This window comes from Stenella coeruleoalba, assembly GCF_951394435.1.
Source record: "Stenella coeruleoalba genome assembly, chromosome: 9".
Classification (NCBI taxonomy): Eukaryota; Metazoa; Chordata; class Mammalia; order Artiodactyla; family Delphinidae; genus Stenella; species Stenella coeruleoalba.
The window spans coordinates 67,492,641-67,516,269 of record NC_137155.1 but is presented as its reverse complement, the minus strand read 5'-3'; the positions used below and the strand labels follow the sequence as shown (position 1 = coordinate 67,516,269).

The 23,629-nt window shown below is 35.1% G+C and overlaps 2 protein-coding genes across 10 annotated transcripts in view; one reads left to right on the top strand and one right to left on the bottom strand.

Annotated features, from left to right (window-relative positions):
- IMMP2L (inner mitochondrial membrane peptidase subunit 2) overlaps nucleotides 1–23,629 on the top strand; it is a 969,308-nt gene that overhangs the window by 452,884 nt on the left and 492,795 nt on the right. The gene's annotated exons all lie outside the window — the stretch shown is intronic.
- Nucleotides 1–23,629, bottom strand: part of LRRN3 (leucine rich repeat neuronal 3) — a 40,138-nt gene that overhangs the window by 5,801 nt on the left and 10,708 nt on the right. The window lies entirely within an intron of this gene.

The following is a 23,629-nucleotide window of genomic DNA, read 5'->3' as shown; positions in this document are numbered from 1 at the left end:
TACTTGTCTTTCTCTGTCTCATTTACTTTACTCAGTATGACAATCTCTAAGTCCATCCATACTGCTGCAAATGGCATTATTTCGTTCTTTTTTATGGCTGTGAAAGTGGATCTTTAGAAGACTGAAGTTGCATTAAACGTAAAAATTATTCTGCCAGAATTTGTCTTTGTTTTCAGATATTTGCTTGTTTATAGCCTGTAATTTATTATTTGTTGTTCTCTTTGACAATTAGTTATAGGGGGAAAAAAAGAAAACCTTTCAGTGATGACTTTTTTATTTTCTCTTAGAGAGGCAAAATTAAAAGTTTATAAATAAATAATACTGTTCAGTTACAATCAAATGAGTTAGCCTGTGGTTCCTCAGGTTCCCAGGAGATGACATTAAGAAATAAAATTATAAAATGAACTAGAAATTGGGGAATTTCGCTGAATTTTTCATTTTAATTCATACTTCTCTCCATAGTCTCCTTTGTATAAAGTGACTTGAATTTTGCAGCATTTGGAAAAGGTAGTCTAACTTGCTGTAGATGTACCTGTATATTGTCATACTTGACTGAAATTCAGATTAATGTTAGACTGTTTTATTTTTCCCTGAAAATAACTTACATTCCATTAGTTACTAACAATGAAAAAGTAACTTTGATTACATCACTAATACAGACACTTAGATGTACCTTCTTTTAAATGGTTACTGATGTCTTTATCATAACAATAAGCAATCTGAAACCAAGTTGCAATTTTGATATGTGCTGTATTGTAAAACACCACATTACTTTTACATGTACACTCCATCCGTTGGACTGCCCGTGAGCTCTCCCCGCAAGTGTGCAGGACAGCTGGAGCACGGCTGGACTGTTCATTCTGAGACTTCTTGCCTACCAGTAGTAATGGTCTGCTGAATAATCAGTCTGTGAATACTCTTCTTTTCTTTCATCTCTGCCCAATATTGACATTTATAATGGCATTGTTGAGTGACTCTAAGGTAGGTACTTCAGTGACAGATATCAATGTATTTGGAGATATGGTCTCTACAGAGAGATAAAACACTTTCTTTTCAATTTAAAACATTCTTTGGTTTTCAAAATTGTTGGAATATTTATAGTTCAAAGTCACACCTAATTCTCCTCTTATCCTTTAAGAGATGTGATAAAACTGGATCATGAAGTTCAGATAACTCCTAAGTTATCTTGAATTAAGTGTCTTTGCTTTTTATGTTTGTTTGTTTTGTTTTGTTACTTCACCTATTTGCTGATCAAAATTCCTTTTTTAAATACTGTTCACCTATTACTCTTAATCTGTTTTAAGTAAGCTCTAAGCCCTTTGAGGAAAGAATTTAATACAACTGCTTCTTCCCTGAAGATGTTTTATAAATCCTTAACCCTACACAATCTGGGGTCCCTCCTCTTTTTCTCTGTGTTTCTTGTCATTTTTTGCCATTCTTCTATATGCAGCCTTCTCTCTGCCAGTGGAACTGTGGGTGCCTCACCCTTTTCTCTCTGCCTGGATTGCCTGTTTCTTTGTTTTACATTAATTATTGCTGTTTTATCAACCCTCAGTTCAAGCATCACCTCTCTGTGAAGCCTTGCATATAACCCCTCCCTGCAGTTGTACTTTAGCTGCCCTCTGAGGTCGTTCAATGGCCCCAGCACACACCTCTGTCAGAATATTTAGTTGGTTCTCTGCCCCACCAGACACTCACTTCCTTGAGAGCCTGAGGCCTGCCAGCTCCTGGGCATGGTAATTAGAACATAGTAGATGCTCAAGAAATGTTTTCAGTGAACTGATAAATGAATTATATTACTTAATAAATGGACATATTCATGTTTGCTACATACAATTTAAGCAATTCGGTTTGTTTGATTTCCTAATTTCAGTATTCAACTGGTTTAACTTGGGTAAATCTATTAGTTACACAGAATGTGTGTTACCTTTATTACTAAAATCCAAAGATTAAATTTGAGTGTAATACAAAGGAACTAGACTTTTAAGTCAATCTAATATTATATCTTAGTTTATTCCTCAATTTATCCAGTCAACATTTAATGAACACCTTTTATGTGCCAGTTATTGGGTTAATAGTTGGAGGATAAAAAGATGACTTAAATATGGTCTCTTCCCTTCATAAGTTTTCAGTCTTTCTGGGGAGACACAGGTAAACAGATGGTTACAATTCAGTGTCAGTGATGAAATGGGAGCACATAGGAGAGGCATCTGGATAAAACTTAAAATAGAAATCTATTGCCTCTTTATTCTCAAAATGAAGAAAAAAACCTAGGTACAAAGTATAAATTTCTGCATGTTGCCATAAATCACTCGGTTGAGAACTGAGCAATCATAATTTCTGCCAAATAACCAGTTATATCCACTTTCTCTGGCAGAGCAAAAAGACTCCTATATTCTCCTTTATGTTAACTAGAGGATTAGAAATGTTCAAGGTGAAACATTCTTTTTGGGGGGATGTTAACCTAATAATACCACTTTTTGTTTTAAAATTTTTGTATTTTCTTAAATTTATATTTATGTTTAATTAGAAACTCTATTCTGACCTCATTTCATCATTTTGGCATAGCCATATGCCAGAAACAACCCTATTTGAACTATATTTATTCTGCAAGCTTTTGAAAATAAGGAGGGTTCTTAAAGTGGTGAACAAATTCAAATTTTATTTCTCCAGGTCTGTAGGAAGAAATTATCAGTATGGGAAGTACAACAGAGGATATGTAAATTTTGCCTTTATTGTAATATTGATTTTTTTCTCATGTTTTTGAAAATGATTATGATACTTTCACTATTGGATTATTTGGCATGGATTGTTTGCAGGATAGTAAGGCAGTAATAATATCTTACATCTTAGAGCTTTGTGGTTTTCCAAGCCCTTTGTTATTCATTATTTTATGTTAATAATGGCCTTGAAACAGATTGGAGAGGGATTTTAACCACTATTATTTATTTATTTGTTTGTTTGTTTGTTTGTAAGGGTATTGACACCTATCTGCCTGAAATCACACAGCTAATAATTGATGAGGTGGGATTAGAACCCAGGTTTTATCCTTAGGCTTGCATCCATATGTAGAGTTGCTATGAAATTATTTTAACAGAAGGTAATGTAGTGATGTTTTTCTTAGGAAGGGCTGGCATTACCTTTGACTTCAGCTTTTCAAATTTAGAAAATTAATTTTATCAATCTACTAATAGTGACTAGGGTATGATTCACACTAACCAAACTCACAAGGAACAAAACCCAAATGCCAATACATTACAGTGAGAAATATGACTGTCAAGAGAGTACAAATACTTGAATCTGCTGGTCAGTGCTTTTGCTCCATTTAAAAAATCTACTCAGAAATACAAATTATGAATATGCAATTTGTTTGTAATTATAGAGTCAGGTACAGGGAAGTTAGGTTAGACTTCTTAATTATCATCATCATCAGAAATGATAGCCTGACATACCTGCTTTAGTAAAGAGCATATCATTGCCAGAAACTGGACCTCTTGAGTCTCATGGCCCTTAGCATGACCTCAGCCCCCAAACATCTATGCTGGGAAGCTTTTCCTGGATTCATTCTTGGTCACCTCTCATCTGTGTCATGATAATCATTTGTTTACACTTCTTTTTTCCCTTACTGGCCATAAAATTATTAGTAGATTATTACTAGACATTAGATTATTAGACTATTTCCTTACTAGATATAAGATTATTAGATTATTATTTTCCTACTAGATTTTGAGATTATTATTATTAATAGGAACTGTGTTCAGCTTACTTTTGATTATATTAGTACATTTGATCGGTTGATTAGTACCTAGGCCAGTATATAGGTCATTAAACAAATGTTTGCTACATGCTAACTCACAATTGTGTCTTTCTATAATTTGTGTTGGATGATAGAATATGGAATAATGATTAAAATGACTGTTTCCCTTCTTAAGTAACTTAAAATAAACAACATAGAAAAAAAAATAAAGAGAAAAAGATATGCTCCCAGTTTTTTACAGAATATTTTTCTTATTGTTTGGTGGTTAGAGAGTAGAAATAGGGGACTTCCCTGGTGGCTCAGTGGTTAAGAATCTGCCTGCCAATGCAGGGGACATGGGTTCGAGCCCTGGTTTGGGAAGATCCCACATGACGCGGAGTCACTAAGCCCATGTGCCACAACTACTGAGCCTGTGCTCTAGTGACTGTGAGCCACAGCTACTGAAGCCCACGTGCCTGGAGCCTGTGCTCCACAACAAGAGAAGCCACTGCAATCAGAAGCCTGTGCACTGCAACAAAGAGTAGCCCCTGCTCGCCTCAACTAGGGAAAGCCTGTGTGCAGCAACAAAGACCCAACACAGCCAAAAATAAATAAATAAATAAAATAAAAATTTATATAAAAAAAATGAAAGTAGAAATAACACAGGTATACTGCCAACTTTCCACTGGCAAAACAGAAAGTGGTTCACTTTACCAGCACCAATTTAAAAACATAGCTGTTCTTTAGGTACACTTTAGCTTTATCAGTGAGAAAATGGTTTCTGCTGGTGGCTATTTTGAGATTTGGGCTAGATAATAGTGATAATGGTGACGCTGATTTTAGAAGGAGATATTGTCATTTGTTTTTTTATGTGCATTGGTGTAAAATTTTTTAAAATAAACTAATTATGTCATTAAAAAATAGATGGGCCAGCTGAATCCCATTTTCACTTTTTGAGAATTTCAATGCGTGTGCCCTAAACCCTCTCACTTCTATCCTCCATCATCTTTCCCTCTTCTACTTTTACTTTTTGAATATAATGAAAAAAATAAACTCTCTGAAAAATGTTTTCAAACTTAGAAAATTTGTATTATGTAATTATTGATATACTTACATAATTTCCCATACTCCCATCAATTTGCTGGGATTATTTTTTCTTCTAAAGAATAGGAAAATTATACTTCAAAAAGTCAGTATTTCAACTTAGGTTTTGAAGGTTTTAGGACTGTTGCCTTGATAGATGATCTGGAGCCTAGCATTGGGACTGGGACATAATAAGTCTTCAAATAATTATATTATGGATGGATGGGTAATAAGTCTTCAAATAAATATTATATTATGGATGGATGGGTGGATGGATGGATGTAAAATAGATAAAATATTTTGCTTCTCTTCTTTAAAATAAATTAAGCCATATACAAGTAAATCTTAATAGTGGATGAATTTTCATTAAATGATTTCTTGTTGTTAGGGTACACATTCATATATGTAGTCATATGTAGGAGCTAAGGACCAACTCATAATTAACTATTGTTCTTTTCAGTTGTTTTTTCATCTAAAACTAGTTTATAAGGTTATTTTTTGTACCTCCTTTTAGTTTTTTTAAAAATTTTATTTATTTATTTATTTTTGGCTGCATTGGGTCTTCGTTGCCATGCGTGGGCTTTCTCTAGTTGCCTTGAGCGGAGCTACTCTTCGTTATAGCGTGCAGGCTTCTCATTGCAATGGCTTCTCTTGTTGCAGAGCACAGGCTCTAGGCATGTGGGCTTCAGTAGTTGTGGCATGCGGGCTCAGTAGCTATGGCTCGTGGGCTCTAGAGCACAGGCTCTGTAGCTGTGGCGCATGAGCTTAGTTGCTCCGTGGCATGTGGGATCTTCCCAGACCAGGGCTCGAACCTGTGTCCCCTGCCTTGGCAGGTGGATTCTTAACCACTGCACTACCAGGGAAGTCCCCTTTCTTTTAGTTTTAAAGGCAACAGAATCATATATTAAAGCAAAGTAAGTTATAATTGAATGTTATACAAGTTCAAAAGACAATGTTAATGAAATGTCACCAGGAATGAAAACTGACATATCAATGAAATGTATTATATAAAGGTTCTTTTAAATGACTTGCATGAATGACTCATACAGTCCAAAATCAACCCTTATGTAGAGCTTATCATCTATCTAGTTTTTCATTTATTCTTCCCTTTGATCTGTCAATAAATATTTGCTGAGGGCCTACTGCATCAGTCACTGTGCTTGCATTTCTAATCTTTACATTTTATAAGATTTTTAAGAATTGAAAGATTAAAAATGATTTTTCTTTGACAAAGAATAATTGGCAGTGAACTTAAGGCCTTTTTTCTGGAGGTGTGGGTGGTAAATTCAAAGACCTTTTTTTTTTAAATTTAGAAAGCATTTTAAGATGTGGAATTTTCCTAATACATATGTCCTTTTGTGCTTTCTAAATTTTTCTCACGGTGTCTTTAATTTTTTTGTTGGCTTCCCCATGTAGATTTTGCCTAAGGGAGAGTCAAAGATCTAAAGTGTTTTCTGTGTTTTAAATTAAACAAGTAATATATGTATAATTAGACTCTGACCAGCAGCATGAAACCTCCCAGTTTAGGCCATTAAATGAAACAATTTTAAGAGTTCTCATATCTTATGATATTTTTTAATACCTGTGGACACTCGTAACTTTAGATTTCTTTAAATAAAAATAGAAATTATTTCTAGATATAATTATGTATGTAACTTTTAAGAGCAAAAGCTACTTTTTTCTTGGTAAAAAGATCTTAATTCTTTAGCTTATTCTGTTTATCTACATTTATGAAACATTGACCAGACACCTCCTTTTTGGCAGGCACTGTTGTAGCTACTGCAAAGTCAACAATAAATAAGGTGAACTCTCTGCTCACCAAGTTCTGAGTTACTGAAGGAGAAAATAGCAGAGGATGATGCACAGTAGAGTTGACTTGTTGTAATAGTAGTATGTGTACTACTCTATGGATGCACAAAGGAAGAGGCTTAGTTCTGTCCATCCAATGGAAGTAACCTGAATGTTCTGTGTTCTTTTATGATGCTTATAAAAAATCAACTGAAGTAGTGGGGAAACACATGGGTAAGAAAATGTAAAATCCCGAAATTCACCTTTCAGGTGAATTTTTACAATCCTAAAGCTTAAGAACAAAGTGTGGCTTCTTCTCCGTATCTCATTATGTGTATTATAAAGACTACAGAGTCTGAAGAAGAGAAACATTTGGATGCTTAAGATAAAAAATTGTTCAAGATAGGAGGTTGCTATGGCTACATTAAAGCCCAGTTTTTCCTTTTCTTCTATAGCAAACTGCTAGCTAAGTTCATTTGTATAAAGTACTTAAATTCTATTCTCCCATTATCTGACTTTATATTCCTTTGTTGTAAGACTCAGTCTTTCTTCAATTCTAATTGAAGGTTCCATATCCCAAAGGTATTGTTACATTATTCTAAATGCATCCCTATAAAAGGCTATTCTTTTTTCCTTGAGAAATATTTATTTTCCAGTTTTTCAGAATTAACTGTTTAAATATCTGTGTCAACTTTCAGGGAGTGGATAATGATGACTAGAGTAGTTTAATGGATATTATCTTAGAATATTTATCTGTTAATAAAAAATTGATATAGGGGAAGAAAATTTGCTTTGCATTATGAAACATGGATCAGGTTTACTCAGCGACTGTGTGATTGTAGACGAGACATTTTACTTTCCTGTGCCTCAAGTTATTGATCATTAAAACTTAGAAACTGGTTATATGATCGTTAAGGTTTCTTCATATTCTAAACTGACACTACTTTGAACATGAAACATATTTTAAAAGATGACCAAAAAATAGCTGTGGGTAAGCTGACTTATTCAGTTTTAACCTTTGTATTTAATTGATCACTAATTTGTTTAGTGCTGTAACCCTATGTCATAGACACATTAGGATCACTGAATTTTAGTCATTATGGGGCTTTTAAATGCTATCAGATTAATTACCTGTCATTCCTATTTCATTTTACGTTTGCATCTAGCTGGTAGTAAATGAGGAAGAGAGTTACTTTAGTCATCATATTGAGGCACACTACACTGGGTAAGTAAATTGCCTGGATTAGGTCCCTTGATGGAATAACTGAGACAAAAATGAGTTGCCAGTAACTATTAATATTGACATATGAACAATATATTCAATATGATATTTTTGCTAATTTGAAAGACATGGATTTTTAATAATATCAAGTTCCAGCCACCTGAGTAAATTTAGTATCATATAAAATTAGCATATTTTTGATGTCATAAAATTTTTTAGCTGGAATTGGGCGTACAGATCTGTTGATTCTCAAGCTCATCTCAGTTGTGAAAACCTTTGTTCAAATAAAGTCTCGCCTAGATTCAGAATAAGTCAAACATAGGAAGGAAGATCTATTCTGGTTAGCATGGGACGTGGGATGGTGGAGGAGAGTGTGGTTTCTGGAAAGATTTAGATGGTACCCAGCTTAGCCTTTCTGCCCATAGCATCTGATCCTGAAGAGGCTCCAAAGACCTCAGTTTTCTGAACCATCCATTTATTCCCATCCTCTCTTAAAATGAGGTAAAGGAGGCCCTCAGAGTGAAATGACTCATACAAAGTGGTTCATTCTAAAACGATGTTGAAAATTTGGAGAGACTTTAGGCATTCTTTCTAACACAAATTCCCCCACTGTCATCTCAATCTATAGACCTGCCACAGTGAGGTCTCCTCCCCTTGACCTTGACTGAATCCTAATTGGTCTTTCTCCTTTCAAGTGAAAAATCCCTAAGTGTGTTATGATAGCACTCAGCTTCCATGGTAAGTATTTGCCAAGTAAGGGATGGGGCAAGGAAGAAGGAAGTGCTCTGGAGGAGGGTGGGTATGGTAAGAGCAGTTAGTAACAATACATCAATGGCAAGCATGTCCCATGTACCACTGGTCTCATGCCTCATGTAAATTCTCACAGGTACTCCTCATGTCATCTCTTTTTGTAGACGCTAATATCATCCTTAATTTTCACATGAGGCCAAAGAGGTTAAATGACTTGCCAGTTTACACCCCCTCAGATTCAAATCCCTTTATTTTGCCTCTGAACCACTGTTAAATTAATTAAACAAGGAGGCCATTAACTGATAGGACTCTAATTCTATGGTGACCTGTGTAAGCAAACCAAAATCTAAGCCTGCAAATGCCTCAAGGTTACAAAATCAAAATGCTAAGGACAAGCAGGCAAATAGCTTACTAGGCTTTAAGCTATAGCCAATCAATAACTCCCTTTTTTTGCTTCCACATTTTCTCTCTCAAAGCCTCTCTCTGAGCTCCGGCCAAAGGAGCCTCCTAACCACTTCCAGTTTGGCTCTACCCTATTCGAATCGATTTTTGCTCAAACTCTTAAAATCTTAATATTCCTCAGTTTATCTTTCACTACCACTAAGCTCTACTTCCTCTCAAATGTTTATTAACATAGTACCACTCATCTTAGTAACTATTCAGAAATGTATTTCCTATAACTGGATGAGTACACTGGCTTTTGTTGTTGTTTGTTTCTCCTTCTCTGATAGAAAAGTTTTACTCAGATGAAATTTAGAAAGCAGTTGAGTGTTGCAGAAGGGGAACTAGAATAAGAAAACCTTTTTTCTAGGCCTAGTTTTGCTGTGTGATTCAGATAAATCATATTGCTCTCTGAGTCTTAGTTTCCCACAAAATGTGGGGTTTGGACAAAATTTTCACTATTATTTCCAAATTGATTGTTAATGTTCTGGGAAATCCCATAAAGATTTTTTATAGAGTTACTATTATACAGAAATCTCCTTTTTTAGAACAAAATTATTTTTGTTATTTTACAGAATTTATGCACTAAAATGTATGTTATTACCCATATATTTAGTGGATACTATTTTTGAGGATGATTTCCTTAGATTCTGATATTTTGAGAATCTCAAATCAGATATTTTGAGATTCTCAAACTGGATAACATGCTCTTTTGTCATTATGATAGGAATAGCTGTAGCTAAAAAGGAAAAAAAAGGAGAGGAGATTTGATATTATTTTGTGTCCTTGTCATATTCCGGACATTCTACTTGAACAGAGAATATTAGTGCAGATCTTAAACAAGTCATGTACTATTTTCATCCCTCATGAAACTAGGCTCAGCTGACTCTCTTAGATTAAAATGTAGGCCTTGCAATGAATTTCTTTTAGAGAAACCAGGAGTAACTTAAACAGCACAATTCTTTTTTTCTCCCGATTCTTAAAATATGCTTTGGGCAGATTGTGAGGTAGTCTTTAGATTTTTTATCTTTTTTCTTCTGCTGTTTTCAAAATTTGGGGCTTGTGCTATGTGAGGAGATCCATAGGGATAAAATAAAAAAGGATCAAGATAGCTTTCTTTAAAAAATAATGCTAAACATGGCACCCCAAAGCAGCAGATTTGTGGCAGCTAGTTATAGCATAGCTACAATCAGGAAGGATAATTCGCAGTGCAGAAATTCCTCATTTATAATATTCTTTTAGAGAGCGGGGAATGCCATCTGAGTCTCAGGAGTGTTTCATATTGGTGTAGTGATTTCTGTATACTTAAAAATAACAGGTTGTCATAATTCAAAAAGACACATGCACCCTGATGTTCATTGCAGCACTGTTTACAATAGCCAGGTCATGGAAGCAACCTAAATGCCCATCGACAGACGAATGGATAAAGAAGATGTGGTACATATATACAATGGAGTATTACCCAGCCATAAAAAGGAATGAAATTGGGTCGTTTATAGAGACGTGGATGGATCTAGAGACTGTCATACAGAGTGAAGTAAGTCAGAAAGAGAAAAACAAATATCATATATTAACGCATATATGTGGAACCTAGAAAAATGGTACAGTTGAACCGGTTTGCAGGGCAGAAATAGAGACACAGATGTAGAGAACAAGCATATGGACACCAAGGGGGGAAAGTGGCGGGGGGGGGTGGGGGGGGATGTATTGGGCGATTGGGATTGACATGTATACACTGATGTGTATAAAATGGATGACTAATAAGAACCTGCTGTATAAAAAAATAAACAAAATTCTAAAATTAAAAAAAAGGTTGTGATACTGTCATTTCTTATCATGAAAAAAATTCTGATTTGTATTTATTTTTAATTACAGTTTTTGTTCAACTGAGCACTTCATTAATAGCGTTATTTGTGAAGTTGATTTTTGTATATAATTAGCCAAACAAATGATATTTCTAAGCCGGAACTTGTTCTGTTTATTTATGCTTGTATTTCTTCTGTGAGAATCATTCCATGTATTGGGGAGCTGTAATTTATAACATAGCATAACAGTACTTCATTCAGTATTGTGTGAGAGCCAATGGAATTTGACTGTCTGATTTGCTTTTTAACTTCCTTTTTTTCATTCTCTTGTTATTTAGCATTTGTATAGTCCCAAGTGTAGGTGTCTGTGGGGAAAAGCACTCATTTATGCATTATCCTTAACATTCACTCATCTTAGATTGAAGTATAATTATCTTATTTTCCAAATTAGAAAACAGAATAATGGAAAATTTGCTTCAGGTTATAATTAAACTATAGATCTCTATTTGGGTGATTAATAGTAATTTAGCAGCAGGGTATTGTGAAAGCATGCAGACCCCAAAATTAGGAGAAGACCTCATGACCTTTAGTGAGTTGATTTCTAAAATGAGAGATCCCTCCATGCTCTATAATTAAATAATTTTTGTAATAATCTTAAATAAGTTCAAAACTGTTTAAATATATTTCCTGAGCAAATATAACATATTACTGACAGATAGTGACAGAATTTACATGGATATTTCATGATATTTTCAGATTTTCATGATGTTTATTCACATGTTTTACACGTGTGTCCAACTGTGGCATATAGATAGGGTGGGAATTTTACTAGGATCAGAAGTAGTCTATAAAAGGATTCTTAGGACCTGGACAATTCATAGGAAATTTGGAGACTTTTTTTTTTACTCGTATGTCAGGAACAATTTTTATATGTGTAAAAAATAATTATTCTCTTTGCAAAATGTTCATGCACATGTGTAAGATCCATTAGTTCAGAAAATTCCCAATGTGATTGACTAAACTTATGTACTAAGGTTTCCCATTTTGTTCCAACTTTTATTCCTATCAGTAGAGTTTTGGGTAATTGACTTAATTAGGCATCGATTTGTATTTGAAAACTTTCACATGGATAAAGAGGACAAGTCTGCCTAAATAAACTTTCCTTTTTCCCTTGATACTTTTGTTTTCTGAAAGCCTGTTCTTATTGTCCAGTTCCAGTTCATTTGGGTAGTGCAGTGGGACGATTTGTAAATGATGCCATCCTTCTGTCTTAAGAGGCATTTCCAGCTGCATTTAGACAGTCTCTCTAGCAAATTCCCCTGATTGTGTGACAGGAGAAATACTTATATGGTACCTTGCAGTATGATGGTTTGGAAATGCATGTCTCAATGTAGACCTACTTTCAGTTACCCTCCATTTATGATGAAAACATTTGGGGTAATTTTCCAGACAATTCAAACAATTTTTAAATATTTTCTTCTTCATTATAAGGTAGCCAGATACCCTAACCTGTCTTTGAAGTCTCCATTCTTTGAGTCATCTGAAGACTGTCCATCTCCCTGGTGTAGTTAAAAGAAACATAGAGTGATTCCAGCCTGCGTTGACCAGGTACATGTATGCTGCCCAGTGCTTTCTGATCACAAGCACTGCTCTCCCTGGCATTTTATACATGGGGGGACATGGTAGGCATATATACCACCCCCACCAAAAAAAAAGAAAAGAAAAAAAGTGTTCTATACTGATCGTCACAAGTACAAGTAAATGCTTTCATCCTGATCTCAGGAGGGTTGGTTTTTGAAGCAGAGACATGCCATAAAATGATGACAGGAGAGAGATTTTCATCATGCTTGTGTTCTTTCATTAGCTCAGTTTGGCAGAACAGAAAGTCTTTGTTTTGTAAAGAAGATAAGGACGCCTCTGAACAAGAGTCCAATGATGTACTGTAGATAGAGAGTGAAGAATATTTTAGTTGCAGTATTATTACAGAAAACTGAAAGTTACATTTTAGAAAGGAATGTTCCTCTGACAGGAACTCAGAGTGCAGGGTCTCTGGGTACTTCAGCTTCTGTTCTGCATATAATAAAAAAATTGGTTTTCATTGCTCTTAAACAAAGCAGCATGAATACCAGAGTTTGATATTTTTACTAAGAATTGTGAAAATAAAACACATTTTGAAAGGAATTGACATAAAATGAGCTCCTATGGTCAAATAATTTCTTCAAATGCAGTGAACAAGGGGATGAATCATAGCATTACATTTCAGGTGTGCCGTGGGTCAGCGCTTGTCTGCCAGTGAGTTCAGTGATGGATGATGCTTTTCTGTTACTGTAACTGAGGGAGCTGATAATACAGATAGGGTCTGTATTATTAGTTCCTTATAGTGAGCGTGGAATTGCTTGTATATTTTCATTTGAAAAGCGTGTCAGATTTCCCTCATGCTCTGTGGTTTCCCCCTTATACTCTTGTCAAACTGCTTAAGACAAGTGCTATCTTTGAGTCCAGGGGCTACAAGAAAGATTTTAAAATAGAACAATAATAAAAACTCATTTGAAAGCTTGAGAAAACCTTTCCAAATTACGGTTTTGAGTTTCAAAAGTAATCATCTAAACACGGTATAGGGGGAGTTTTCATGCCTGTGTGCATGTCTGTGCATCTCTCAGTAAGAAGAAGCTCGCTACTGGACATGTCGTGTGCTCTTTAACACTTGTGTTGACAAATGATCATTGTGAGATGATCTGGTGGTACTTGGAGGAAGTCTGAAGGGGCAGACAGAGTTAGTTCTTGATGCGCCCTAAGTCAGTGAAGCTTTATTATTTATCTCGTGTGGAAGTAAAAGGTACTATATGCAACTTAAAGCTTTGAGTTTCCTTCTTCCTGTCACTTGACAACTTATAGCCACTTAACTTTCCAGTAGCCTCCCAATTGCTCTTTACTTGGAGGCCCTTGCTAACATTACTTCTTTTACAACAGCTACCTCATGAGGAGCTTGGGCAATATGCCAACTGAAGCTTTTTTTTTTTGAGGTTCCACTTTAGCTAGAGGACCAGTCATGGAAAGGATTCTAAATCTTAATTGGAGAAAGGATTCTTTCAAAACAAGGTTGTAAATTTGCATCCACTTTACACTTAAAAGCCTGGTATTCATCTAATATATGGATTAGGTGAAAAACTAGGTGACAAATCACCTGTTTGGAAGAATTTCTTAGTGATAAACTCTCTACAGAAAATTTAGGAATACATTTAAAACTATCATTTTAAGGTAAGAGAAGTAAATAGTTTTACATTATGTTATAACAGCTTCACAGAGTCAGATTTAATATGTTTTTATTTTTGATTACTGAATTTGAGTCAGGAGAAAAAATTTTCCTTCACACAGTTGCATGATTCAAAACCTAGAATCCTTTAAATTTGATCTGGGACATTCACCAAAATTTACTATTCCCGTGTGCCCAAACAAAATTATTTTGCGAAGTGAAGTTGATTTACCATTAATTTGTATCGCAGGAATATTTCACATTGTTCAGCCAAGAATTATTCAACATTAATTTCATATTATGAAGAAACTTTCTTTGAAGCTTAAGAATTTTTATATTTAATACTTGTATTTTTTTATATCATATTTACGTTTTAGATGTCTTCTTCAAAGATAGCCATGTAGTAAAGTTTAGATTAAACCACTAGGGAGTTGGAGTTTAAGATCTAAATTTCAAGTAGACTAATTTTTTTTTCATGGTGTTTTAAAATTGTAATACATGACCCTGGTTAGTAAGGTATATCTTTGTCATTACTCCTGGTGTTGTGTAGGTTTTCTTGGAAGGTATAGTTTTGTTTCAGTGAATGAAAGCTATCCTCAGTGTATGAGAAGAATAATTAAACTGTGTCAGAATGATGAAAGATACAGAGTTGAAAATTCTAGCTTTGTGATTTTCTTTAATGACTGATCCCCAGCAATTATATGGAGAAACATAGATTAAAGAATATAACTTTCTCTAATGTAGACTTAATTCCAACATCCATGGACAGATAAGGTCTTTTTTTTTTTTTTTTTGCGGACGCGGGCCTCTCACTGTTGTGCCTTTCCCGTTGCGGAGCACAGGCTCCGGACGCGCAGGCTCAGCGGCCATGGCTCACGGGCCCAGCCGCTCCGCGGCATGTGGAATCTTCCCGGACTCGGGCATGAACCTGTGTCCCCTGCGTAGGCAGGCAGACTCCCAACCACTGCGCCACCAGGGAAGCCCCAGATAAGGTCTTTGATGCTTTAATTTCACATTTTACTGTAGTTCTGATCCTAACATTTCTTAAAGGTCTTTGTCATTTCCATGAATTTTTTGCTATCATATAACAATAGCAACAAATAAGAAACAATGAAAGTAATAGCAGTCATAATATGCTACATTGCAAACAAAAAGCTAAATTCATTTTTCATATATATCCCAGAATAATCCTGTCAGCTTGTGCTGTTATACCTGCTTAACAGTGATGAAGTGGGGCTCAGAAAAATTTAACGAGTTGGTCAAAGTCTAAGGGCTGGTAAGTGATGGCTCCTGAGCTTGATCCCAGATTCCCGATTCCATTATCGGTCATCTTTCTGTTAGGCTGTACTGCATAAAGCTTTGTGTTATAGATGCATAGGTGCTTGATTAGCCCCTTTATTAGTTGTTAATAAAGTACTTCCAGGTCTACACCAATGTCTTATTTACTTCATCAGCATACACAAGGCTGAATATTCCTTTTTTTGTATGATAAAATTAGATGATAGTTCTTTTTAAAACTTAGGAAGGAAAAGTTAATGGTTTATCACATAGTTGGCAATGAACATGTTACATTGTACTGAAATTATTTTAGGCATTTTAGACATTTGTTCTTTAATTTGGCGTTTAATTTTCCTATTTGGTGATGTTTATAGACCACCTTACCAAAAGTACTGCTTCGAGTCCCTGTTTGGTTTTCCTTATATAGCATTCAGGACCACTAGAACCTATTTATTTATTTACTTTTGTTTATTGCCGGTTTCCCACCACCTCCAACTAGAAAGTTAGCTTTATTAAAGAGTTCCTGTTTTGTTCATGGCTATGTCTCCAATGTCTAGCTAGGATAGTGCCTGGCTAGTTAAGAAAGTATTGAATGAATGAGTGAATATCAGTTGACTTTAATTGTAAATTCCTGAAATAGCATTATAAGAAATATTTAATGTGTAAGACACTCATTTGTGACCTTGGTTTTGCTGATGAATGCTGAGTTCCCGACAATAGCTTCTATGAGTGGAATACTGAATAACATAAACTTGGCAAACTGAGAAATAAATATGTATGTGTTTATAATTTGAGCGACTAAGGAAACTGTAGCAAAAGCCACTTATAAATAGTAACATGTATAAAAGTATAGTTAGATACAGATTGCTTAAATCTAATCATGAGAATACCTCTAATCCAATCGTCACCCTCATAATTGTATCTTGAATAAATATGTCTGGAGAGAACTAATGAAGGTAATGTTTTGTGAAAATGAGATAGGTTTTTTCATTTGATTTTTATAGATTATGTCTGTAGTAGTAGTATAGTGTAATGAGTGTGTAAGGGATATGGATTAATTTCTTAAATTTTGTGGCATTTCTACTTGGAGAACGGAGAAAACCATGTAAATTTGGTCATAGTATGTTCTTAATATCTCGACTTGTCACAGACTTAAAAAAATTAAAATGCTATAACAACAATAAAAAAGAATAATAATAAGCATTAAGATAATTGAATGTAGGTGTTGAGAAAAGTTCTCTAGAAAACTGGTTTGGAGTGGCTGGCAGGCCTTGCTCATGGCCAGCTGATAGTGATCGAATGGGAAGTGGTCATTACATCAACAATCTGTGAAGTTTGCATCTTTAGGGAAGCCTAGATTGGAGTAAAGAATCTGTGCTGGAAAATGATACTTGCAGAAAATAGTGTGTTTCCCTAAATACCTTGGGGCATAAAAACACCCTTGTTGTAAAGGAATTCATATATACCCTGTTAAGGAAAAAAGTTGATGCAAACCAAAACAATATCTGCTGTTAGTCAAGATGTGCAAAGATTCTTGGTACCAAGTTTTGGCAGAAGTACTTAGAATCCATGCAGCACATGTAAAAATGAGTAAAATTTACTTAAATGTCAGCTCTGTATACCAGATTCTGTAATATTATCAGCAGAATTGGAAGTACTCTACAGTACAACTCAGAGCTTTGAAATGGACAGTGAGTGTTACAAATAAATCTTTGGGAGTTCATTATTATCCAACAAAATTATTGCTCACTATATCTGAAATAACAAATCTATGGCTTTGACATTTAATCAGAGCATGAACACATTTATTGAATCTCATATTTGAGATTATTACTCCAGAAGCGCTCCAATTAAAGCATGTGGATTTAAAAAATTCCTTTCAGACAAAGTAAAATGCACAATGCTTGTTATACATGCAGATTCTTTTTATTCTCTGCTTCATGTTCAGTTGCTTTTTCTTTAACATGCTTATTTTGAGTTTTTAATGAACAGAAATGGCTTTAATATAAGTATACAAAGAACAAACCAAGAATTTTTTTGTGTGTAACAATGGACCTAGAAGGTTGAAGCTGCCCATATTCCCCTGTGACTGTTCAGTTGAATGTAAACTATTTATAACCGAATGTGAAAGGAAGTTTCTATCTGCTAAGGCTGGTATTATAATACAAGATGATTTTACATGCCTACATAATTTGAATTTTTAGGCTTTAAATAAAGACTCCCCTTGGTCTGAGTCCAAGAAGAAAGGAAGGAAGAGAAGGAGAGAAGGAAAAAAGAGGGAGAGAAGAGGGAAGGGAAAATGGGAAGGAATCTGGGTCTGTACCACTCTTTCACTTTCTAGTGAGAAACTCTAAGTATTGTCTATTCATGAGCTTCTGCAAATCACATTGCAGCTTAACTGTCTCTTCTCTTCTCTGATTTAATAGAAACTTTGATTGTTTTTCTAGGATTTACATCCAGAGTAATTGTTTTTGCATTTTAATGTAGTAAGAAGTAGATTGAATAAATGCATAACATATTAGAAATGCTATTAAGCAAATGATTCTATGTGGTACTGTTGAATGAATGTTTTCCTTTTCTCTTATGAACAAAACACAGATTTCTCCAATTATTTTTAAAATGATTGTTCTCTATTGTTGCCAAAGGAAAAGTGAAAAAAATCTTTGTGTGTTCACTCCATTTACTCTTTCATGTGATTAACTGGAGCGACAGAAGACTAATATATACAGTCAGGAACTTTTGCCTCCAAGATCTGTAAGGAACACTTTTATCTGCATCTTTAGATACATAGTGTTTTCACACACTGAGACTTTAGTTCCTGTTATCTTGTTATTTATATTATAAATCCCTAGTATCTTTTAGCTGCCATACCTCACCAATCCTTACCCTCTTTGAGTCCCTTCCTCAAAATAGTCAGCCCTTAACTCAAGCCTTGGGTGGTGAGAAACCCTAGAGAGGGTTTTCATATGGCAGTAGTGGTGGTAGAAGAGGACATATCTGCTTTGTTTTATTTCTTTGCTTTTTAAGTAGGCCATTTTTCTAAACGAGCTTTCTCAGAATCAGTGAACTTCCAGAAAGAAGAGACTTGTGTTGTTTCAAGGGCTGGTAATTGAGCTCTTTGAAGAAAAGTTGACCTTCCCAGTCAGAATAGCATCAGGAAAGTTTAAAAATTTATCAAACTTGCCGCTGAACAAGGACAACAATAACTTGAGTTTTTATTTTCAAGGCCTTAAAGGATCTACTAATTTATGTCCATTCTTTTAGGTCCCATTGGAGAAGTAAGTAGGTAAAGGATGAGTATTCTTCTTCCCATTTTATTCAGAGTAGAGATGTTTATTTGCTTTCTCCACTGTGCACAGATGTTGGTAACGTGATGTGTTCTAGGGTCCTGCACAGTCTCCTTGTGAACAGACTCTGATGTGCATTATTGTGAGGTTAAGAATATGCTTCCCAGAAAATTAATGACCTCCGATTTGCACCTTGCTTTTGGTTTTGGTCCAGAAAAATAAGACTGCTCTTGCTGATGCTTTAGGCATTGAGCTCTCAGTATATTCCTGGGAGTATCATGCACAGATTTGGTACATCAACGGACTTAAATTGGTTACAAGAGCTGTCGATGATAAAAGTGGGGATGCTATAAAAGACAATGGCCCAATCACATTCGTGTGACTCAGGCAATCTGTATCCATCTCTTTTATATTTCTATGGATTTTTTTCTTTACCATTTGCATAAACTGGTAGTATACATAATTTTAAAAATGCAAATGACAGAAAGCAAGCCCCGTTTTAAAACTATGAAAAAATAGTTTCTGTCATGAGATTTGTTCTCTTGGGGTGGGAGGAACAATAAAAATACATGCTGTATTTGTGTTTTACAAGGTACGTTGAGGGTTGTTGTTGTTATTGTTTTCCTCCCAGTAAACTAAATAGCAGTTGCTACAGCAAGCCATTTTTGTGATTTGCAGAATAAGGGAGCAAAGCAAACCAAATGTAAATGGTCAGTCAATACACTTCTGTTATCATAGAAGATGGTAACATATGCAGTCTTATTTGGTCAATTTATATACTTTTGTGGTGTTTTGTTCTCATCTGTTCCTTTCCACATGCTGTCAGGAATTAGTATTCTGTTCTTTGGCTGCATAATTTCTGAGTTTTATACATGATGTCAACTGGACTAACTAGATGTCAGAATCACAAGGTTTTGTTGCAAAATTAAGGTTATTTGACATCAATTTTGTCATTTTTTTAGCATATTGACACATGGATTCCTTGGTTTATCTCATGGAAAAGAGTCAAATTAATTTTTAAAGGGCACCTTAAAAGGTATTGTGATTATTTTATTTGTAAATACATAGTTTCAGTCTACAGAGATGAGTGCACTTTTGTCTCCATGATTCCTTTGCTGTGGAAATTGAAATTGCTCTCTGCTGTGAACTTTTGGAAGTCTCTGGCCATGCTTTTGCTCTCCGTGTCCTGGGAAGTGGACCCACATTTTGGGCCCAACTCACTTCTAACAGCTATTGTACTTGCACCTTCTCTTCCTTCCTCTTATCTTTTCTCTGTTCTTGTATATAAGACTCTCCCCTTCCCTCTGCTTGCCTTTACTTTCTTCCCCATTATTCTGGAAGTCACGATCCTCTCCTCCTGAAGAGATTTTGCCCCTGCTTCCAATGGAATGAGAGCCTGGATGTGTGCGTATTTTTACATTTGATGAGTAGTACAGCTTACAGCTGATTAGGATACACTAATATCTCTTCCCCTGCTGCCCATTGGCAAGTCCTCCACCTTTTCTATTCCTAATAACAAACCTCCTTTCCCCTACATTTAAGAATCTTTCTTTAGCATTTGTTCCAAAAAGCCAAAGCCTGAAACGACTAGGTAGGGGAATTCATGATGAGACATTTCTAGTATTTAGAACTATTTTCAACTATTGTTGACAACCATACTGAGTAGTTTCATGTATAATATCCCCTCCTTCCTTTTAAAACTGCGATCAGCAGCAATCAAAGTGATGGTGTTTGTTGCTACACTGACAACATAAGGATACATGAAATACATAAACTTGGAGCTTTAGCAACAGATGTGAAAACATTTCTAGAACAAAAGATGGCATTTGGTAAATCTAAAGCAGATGACATTAGAAATTGTTTCACTCTCTATAATAATATTGAATTGAGGCTTATAAAACTATGTATTTATGGGAAAGAGGGAGTGGGAGAAAGACAATTGTTTGGCTACTGTCTCTTCTCTACCTGGGTTTCATCACTTCCCCTCTACAAAACTAGCTCATGCTGTGAAAAATGGAGGTGTGTATGTGCATGCATGAAGGGAAGGAAAGATGGAGCTCTTCAACAGCAGGAGACATTTCTCCAGCAAATTTGGTTTTCAGAACGGTTGCCTGAATATAGGCCCAAACCCAGAGATATGAGTGGTGTTATGCTTGGGAAGTGAAAGTGAAATTGTAGCCTTTCCACCAAACCTGTATTACAGACGTATCACTTTTTACTGTTCCCACTTTGCCCCACATTTAACCCCAATACTTCTTACGTAGCCAATGCAAATGCTTTGTTGTATTCTCTTGCTCTCCAGTACTCTCAGTAGAGGCAGCCTAGTGATTAAGGGATCAGACACAGACTCTAGTTCTTCTTCCTCCTCTGTCACTGATTTCTCATCTATTAAATGGTGGGTGATAATAGTACCTACCTCAGAGGGATGGCATGAAGATTAAATAATGCATTAAAAGCTCTTAGTATAAAAAAAAAGAGCTCTTAATGTTAACTGAACAGGAAACAAAGTAATTACTAAATATTAATCACTATCAAATTAATAATAGTCATAATAATGGTCAAGTTTATTAGAATTTGTTGTAACTTAGTTTGGAGGTGGTGATGTGAGAACAGAAGTGGAAGAGCAAAATAGAGCTACTTGAATGGCATTTGACTGATTTGCATAAAAGTTTGTAGAATTTTACTTGCCTTGTAGATTTTTTCTTTTTTTGCTTATTTCTGTGAGAATAACTCTTAAAATGCACCACAGTATTTGTCATCTCAGTTCTATGGCATGTCTTAGGAGATGAAAAATTATTGGAAACCAGGTACAGGTCAGTGTGGCTAGACTTATTTGAAATATTTATACACTGGTAAGAACTATTAACAGTTGACAGGTGTTAAGAAAAATCCAGTATTTGTGTGTGTGCAAGTGTGTACATGTATGCCTACATGCTTGTATTAAGGTGGCCTTGAAATAGATAGAGCTATAGAGGTACAATGGTTAACTATATAAATCTACAAAAGTGATAGCATAACTTTTTTGAGATGATGGGATAGGACAGTTGTTATTTCTTGAGATATGGTTACATTTGGGGGGAAATAAATCTTAAAGAGATAGTTAAAATGTTATTTAAACGTCTTTCATTAGAACTTGCAAGAAGGATTTTTCAAATGAGAGAAAATAAAACTATCTCTGAAGCTATTTTGATAAATGGAAACTCTACACTCTAAAAGAAGATCATGTTATCATCAGCAATTTAAACGTTTTAATTTAGCAACTCAGAGCTTCTAGTGCTCATTATTCTATATTATGCATTCTTTTGGGAGAAAACTTATGACAGGGTTTTTATAAAAAGTTAAAAAATAAGTTTGAAATGAGATTTATAATTTCAAAAATTATAATTATTTTGTGTGTTATAAGGCTTCTTATGTTCCCAGCAAAGAGGATTAGGGCAGAATGATCTCAGAGGCTTTTAAATTTGGAATGGAATATCCAAGAGGCGTAGAAATTTCCAATAGAATAGCACAAAGAACTGTATCATTCTATTTCTATTTTGGATAATTATGAAACTTGCTTTTTGTATGGTTGCCATTTTTTAATTTGTGAGTTTTCCATTTAATAATTTCTCTCTCTGTCTCTGTCTCTCTCTCTCTTATTTGACTGATTTAAAAATGAAACAAAACAACTCTTCAGCTAAGACCACTTTAGGGCACAAATTCAAAACCCAGGTCTCAAGTAATTAACATGCTTGATGCAGAGCAGCAGCAACACATTAATGTCAGTAAAATGTCAATCTAAAGAGGCATCTTGAAGAGCGACTGGATGATAGAGGGTTGGGCTTCTGCCAGACTCCAGCAGCTAACACTTGTACAAATATGGGCCCTTCACAGGGAAGGCACTGCTGAATTTCTCTACAAGGTTGAGTTTGGGAACTTTCGGTCATAATGGTGCTTAAGAAAAGGAATGATTTGATAGGAGCATGTGGTCCAATCTTTGTGAAGCTCTGCCATCACAGTCAATGTGCTGTGCAATAACTGCTGGGCAAGGATTGCAGTAAGTAGTGAGGTCACTTTGAGCAAGTGACTTAATATCTGTAAAATCTCTCTCAGCTTCACAATTCTGTTATACCGGGTCTGACTTGTATTATTCAGTGGCATTTGAAGGCAAATCAATAGGCAGTGTAGAATTCATTCATTAATGATGCCAGTGGTGGTTTCTGGGTAACCGTCAGTTGAGTTCCACATAGAATGTGATATAGCATTTGAAAACAGGAGTTCATGAACATGTGGGAAAAAGGGTTTTGTCCATTTCTGGTAGACACTCCTCCTAAGGATACCTGATCTACCACCATATAGACATCATCTGAGAGCCAAGAATGACTATAGGTGGTGGTCCTCTTTAGACTAGGGACTATTCTTACCATAGTCTCACAGGTATATTAACTAAGAACATCCACTTAAATATCTCCGTCATATCCCTAACAAATAGTCAAACCCCTATCTCATTTAGCCCTACCCTATTCCCAGTCTTCTCTTGGGAAAAATACAACACAGTATTCCTACTGTATGCATATTCTGTATAAAGCAAGTAATTGTTCATCGCTAATAAGCAATTTTTCTAAACCTAAAACAAAAATGGCAGACAATGGACAATGAAAAAAGACTTGAATCTTTAACCACGAGTTCTGAAACTTTGAAAAATAATTAGGTGTCACTCTTATAGACTGAGATTCTGTGTTAAAAATAAGCACTGTGAATTCTATGGTCATCGTACTTACAGGTTAATAAACTTTGTTTAATGTTGAAAATGAATCAAAATGTACAAACATATATATATCGATATATTACCTCTAGACAATGTGTTTCGCAATACTTTTGGAATATGATGGCTTGGAAAATCTTGATAGAATGGCATGTGTTAAGATGAGAAAATTTAGATAGATAAATAGATAGACAGATAAATAGATATGGTTCTATTTGTTGTATTATACATCAGCAAATAGA